Below are 6,000 nucleotides of genomic sequence, written 5' to 3' on the forward strand. Positions count from 1 at the left end.
AATACATCGCTGCAATACGCATAACTGAAGTAAATCGGTGAAGATAATGTGATTGGGACTGTGTAAGCGTTTGACACTGAGCTCTACACTGACATCTGAAGGCAATAAGCAGTCCTACACCAAACCCCTTACTGCCTGGTCCTTGTCCACGGCATCATATAGGACAGGACATAGCAAACATCATAGTGCATACGGCTGCAGATTTTTTTGGGTGCAACATTAAATCATTTATGTTCACTTTTCATTGTTACTTTACTTAGCTTTTACTTACTTATTCACCTTTAGTTAGCCATTTTTACTTATTTAATTTTTACTCACTTAAAGTTTACTTACATCATTTACTTATTTTACATGTACTCTACTTTTTCTTTCATACACAAAGTAAGTTTTTGCTTACTTACATACTTATGTCTGAAATATTCAGCATCCCATAATGTGTGAATATTTCAGACAGTATGTAAGGGAAGGAAAGCTTAGTGGTTAGCATGATTGCCTCCATGGGCGTAACCACGCATTCTTTGGGGGGATCGTGTCCCCGCCGTTGTTGAGGAAATACCTATCGGACACCCCCCCCCCCCCCCCCCCCCCCGTCCGGACTGTCTTTTCTTCGTCTATTCTATTTATTTATGTCTATTCCTTTTTAATATATTTCGGTTTGTTAAGGAAAATCGGTGTGTGCCCCCCCCCTCCAATTGAACACTTGGTTGCGCCCATACTCAACGTAAGTCCGTTGATATAATTTTAGCAGCTCAGTCTGTAAGAAATTGAGACAACAGCCAATTGTAGAAAAGTGCAGCAGAACATACAAGCTTTTTTTTTTTTTTTTTTTTTTTTTTTTTACAGACAATCAGTAACTATATACCTAAATAGTAGGTGACCTTAGCTTTGTATAGAAGGCATCATACCATGGCTTGGAACGTCAATTAACTTTTGATATTTGCACACCCACGAAGTAGGCTAGGCTAACATCAGCTCCAGTTTTTGACCATTAACGTTACATTCACTTGCATATCCTCCCGCCGAGTTCGCTGTGAACCCTCATGTTGTGACAGACTGTTATAAATGCGTGTGAAAATGAGGAAAGTTGCACAGCATTTCGTTCCTTTACACTACATTTGGGCTAAGGACAACTAAGTGATTTTACAAATATAAGGCTCAGCATAATGCTGAGATGTGCTAGCTTGGCAACGAGAGATATATAACTAACGTCTGAGTTGTGGCCATATTGTAGGTATCCATTCAGAACTAGTTATGGCAGTTTGTCTTTAGAATTAAGAAAAGAAAACTCCAGTACCCTTTACATAGCTAACGTTTCAGGTTACCACTATATATTGTTGTACACTTTGTACACTTATTACATAGCAAGCTAAACAGCATGGTGACATTAACATTATTAATGACACCAGTTACAACAACAGAATATTCAGTTCATCAAATTAAAATGATCATCTAAGTCGGTCATTGCTCTTCTGGGAAAATAATGGTACCTGGTCACAATGCAGGCAGCACAGCATTGCTTGGAAGCATCCGTGGGGAAATTGTATTCACAACATATACAGTGGCAAGAAAAAGTATGTGAACCTTTTGGAATTTCATGGGTTTCTGCATAAATCTGTCATAAAATGTGATCTGATCTTCATCTAAATCAAGGGTATTGACAAATATAATGTGTCTAAAATAATAAAATAAATTCTGATCCCTCATGTCTTTATTGAACACACTCATTCAACATTCAAAATGTCAGTGGAAAAAGTAAGTGAACCCTTAGAATAAATAACTGGTTGACACCCCCCACCCCCACCCCCCGGCAGCAATAACCTGAACCAGGTGCTTCCTGTAGCTGAGGATCAGACCTGCACATCGTTCAGGAGGAATTTTAGCCCATTTTTCCTGGCAGAACTGCTTTAGCTCAGTCATATTCTTTGGACATCTCATGTGTATGGGTTTCTTCAAGTCATTCCATAGCATCTCTACTGGGTTGAGGTCTGGGCTCTGACTTGGCCCCTCCAAAAAGGCGGATTTTGTTTTTCTGAAGCCATTCTATTGTGGACTTGCTCCGGTGTTTTGGGTGATTATCTTGTTGCATCACCCAACTTCTACACAGTTTCAGCTGACATACAGATATTCTCACATTATCCTGAAGAATTGTCTGATATACTTGGGAATCCATCTTCCCCTCAATGATTGCAAGCTGGCCAGACCCTGATGCAGCAAAGCAGGCCCAAATCATGATGTTTCCTCCACCATACTTTACGGTTGGGATGATGTTTTCATGATGATATGCCGTGCCCTTTCTACACCAGATGTAGTGCTGTGTGGTTTTTCCAAATAGTTCAATCTTAGTTTCATCAGTCCACAAAACATTCTGCCAATACCACTGTGGAGTGTCAATGTGCTCTTTTGCAAACTTCAGGCATGCAGCAATGTTCTTTTTAGTAAGCAGTGGCACCAGTGGCTGGTTGCAACAGATGCTTCGGACTATGGCATAGGTGGTATCCTGACTCAGCTACATCCGGATATGTCAGAAAGAACTGTAGCTTTTGCTTCCAGAACCTTGACAGCTGCAGAGAGAAAATATTCTGTAGTCAGAAAAGAAGCCCTCGCTTATGTCTGGGCCATTGAGCATTGGAGAACATACCTGTGGGGCATACAATTCAATTAAGATCAGACCACAAAGCTTTGACTACCCTTTTGACTACTAAGGGCATGGGACGTACTGGACTGAGAGTAGCTCGATGGTCTGCAAGACTGCTCTGCTTCAACTATGATAATGAGTACAAACGTGGAGCTGACAACCGGGTAGCAGATTGCCTATCACGTCTGCCATTGCCAAATGAAATTAACTCTGACGTTGATTCTGAACCAGAAACTGTAGCTGCCATCCCCACCCTGCTGTCAGCTGTTCCTGTCACTGAGTTTGCTGCTGAAAGCTCCTCCTGTCCTGGGCTCACCAAACTGCGTCAATATATTGAGTGGCTGGCCTACAACATCTAAAACATTGCCTGCTTATGTGCTTCATTACTTCCCAGTAAGAGAGGAACTATCTATCCATGACTCTTATGTGCTAAGAGGAACTCACAGACTGATTGTGCCACTTAGCTTATGCTCACGTTTGGTCACTCTAGCACATGAAGGCCATCAAGGAATTGTGAGGACTAAACAATAACTTAGAGACTTATATTGGTGACCTAAGATGGATTCGCATGTACAGTCCAAAATTACAACCTGTACCACCTGCCAGGTTAACGATAAGACAACTAGAACCACACATGCACCACTGAGCCCAGTTCAATACCCAGCTGGTCCATGGCAGAAACTGGGCATTGATGTGGTAGGTCCATTTTAGATAGGCCCTGTTGGCTGCAGATATGCCATTACATGAATTGACTACCACTCAAAATGGTCAGAGGTCGCATTTGCACCTCACGTGACTGTGTCTACCGTTACCAGATTTCTGAGATCAGTGTTCAGCCATAAAGGGAATCCACTAGAGATTGTCACAAACAATGGACCTCAGTTCCTGTCATCAGAGTTCAAACATTTCCTGCAAGAAAGAGATGTCAAGCACATTCGCACCTCCATATACCATCTGGAAGGAAGTGGAGCGGTTGAGCGTTGGAATAAGGTATTGAAGGATGCCATTCTGACTGCACAGAGAGAGAGGGTTCCATGGACATCATTTATTGTAGAATTCTTGCAAACATTCAGAGCTACACCCCATGCTACCACAGGAACGTCTCCTGTCGAGCTCTTGTTTGGAAGGAAAATGAGGACAAAATTGTCAGTCCTTCCACAGTGCAATCCAAACCCTGCCATGAAAAAGCTGAGAACAAAAGTGATGCAAAATCAACAAAAGATGAAAGCCTACCTGGACACAAAGCATAAAGCAAGGATTTCAAAGCTCAAGGAAGGTGACCTTGTAAGGGTGAAAAAACCTGTGCATGTCAAGAAAGGGGAATCAAAATTCAGTGACCATATTCAGATTATAAGGAGAAAAGGGACACACAGTTACCAGCTGAACGATGGATGAACTTGGGACGTGTCTCATCTGGCATTACTACATGCAGATTTCACTCTGGCTGAAAAATCAGCTTCTGCTCCACCACTGGAAAATGTTGACTCCCAAGCAGAGAGACATCACTGTAGAAGGAAACCAATGTGGTTGAAGGACTATGTAACTTAAGGTCTCACAGTAAGCAAGAAGAAAGTAATGGTCAACTAAAAAATACATGTTTATTGGTTCAAGTTAAGTTGAACTGTATGGATACACATAAATATTCATGTTGTTCATGCTTGGTTATTAGAGAATTGGTCTGAATTTTGTGAAATGTATCGAAAAAAAAGACAAATCAGAAAACCTTGAATTAACTGAGTGTACTGTTTGTATCTTGTTCAGTGATGCTGCAGTACAGATGTAAACAAGTAAGTCTGGGGGAGATGTTGTGTTCACTTAATACTGTTGGATGGTAAATGCCACTAGGTGGGAGGTGTTGTATGATGTGGGGAACCAGATGCCTGTAAGGAGAAGATGAAAAAGAGTTGCGGTGAATGCAATGTTTAAGTAAAGATCCATGTATGTTACGGGGCGCACGGTGGCTTTGTGGTTAGCATGTTCGTCTCACACCGCCAGGGTTGGGACTCGATTCCCACGGCTCTGTGTGTGAGGAGTTTGCATGTTCTCCCCGTGCTGTTGGGGTTTCCTCCGGTTACTCTGGTTTCCTCCTCCAGTCCAAAGACATGCATGGTAGCCTGATTGGCGTGTCTAAAGTGTCCATAGTGTGAGTGTGTATGTGATTGTGCCCTGCGATGGACTGGCACCCTGTCCAGGGTGTACCCCTCCTTGTGCCCGATGCTCCCTGGGATAGGCTCCAGGCTCCCCCGCGACCCTGAAAAGGAGTAAGCTGTTGAAGATGGATGGATGGATGGATGGACCATGTATGTTACCTGGGTGTAATCTTGCTTGATTTATGTGACTACACAACAACAATGTATTGCACAGTTTAACATTGTAAAATGACTTGATAATACAGTAGGATGCTGTTATTTGGTAATAACAGTACTACACTGTAAATGTTGATTACAGAAGTAGTCCTGAAAAAATGCAATAAGTGTCTGGCGACTTGGCTGTCACACAACTCAACTACCCACCTGTGCCTTGGTGAACACACTCAATAGCAACACACACACACACGGAAATGCATATAACAATAGTGTGCTTGGTGTATAATATTAATATAGTCCATGCACTGTTGAGTTATTTAAATTAACATCTGCACTTTGTGGGTCTGTACTGTGTGTGTGTGTGTGTGTGTGGGTCTGGGTGTTTACTCTGAACTTGGACCACAGCTTGTGCCCTTCGTGTCGCTCCTGAAGTGAGAAGCACGCAACAAGTCCACTACAAAGCGCACATCTGAAGCTCCCTCAGCAGGGGCTAAGATCATGACTAAGGAAGGGTTTCCTGACTGTATTTACGTTATGCACCTGTTCCACACACCGCTGCCGGAGACACTGGGAATGACCGCAATACTAAGCAAAATGACCTCTGGGCTTATGAGTTGGCATTCACCACTCTGAAATGTAAGTCACACCACTAATAGTTTGTACATATATTTGTTTGTTTGTTTGTTTATCAGTCTATAGCTTGAGTTTTTGAACTTGGTTACGCATATTTCCCAAAATATTAAGTGAAAATACTTCTAATGGGTTCTATGGATGGTCCCACATAGATACACTAGGTATTGCACTACCCAAAAATAGTTCATGACCAAGTCGCCATCTTGCTGCTATAATCATACTCACTCACAACTGTGCTCATTCAGAATGTGCTCTTGTTACTCATCAGCACACAGAGTATTGTTTGTCTTTACTCTTCTACAACTGCACATGTAACTGTAATGATTTATAACTTGCTGTCACCCAGAAGAGGATGAGTCTGGATCTCCTCAAGATTTCCTCATTGTGTAGTCTCAGAATTTTTCTATGCTGCTGTTACCTATACAT

This window comes from Ictalurus furcatus, chromosome 5, assembly GCF_023375685.1.
Source record: "Ictalurus furcatus strain D&B chromosome 5, Billie_1.0, whole genome shotgun sequence".
Taxonomy (NCBI): Eukaryota; Metazoa; Chordata; class Actinopteri; order Siluriformes; family Ictaluridae; genus Ictalurus; species Ictalurus furcatus.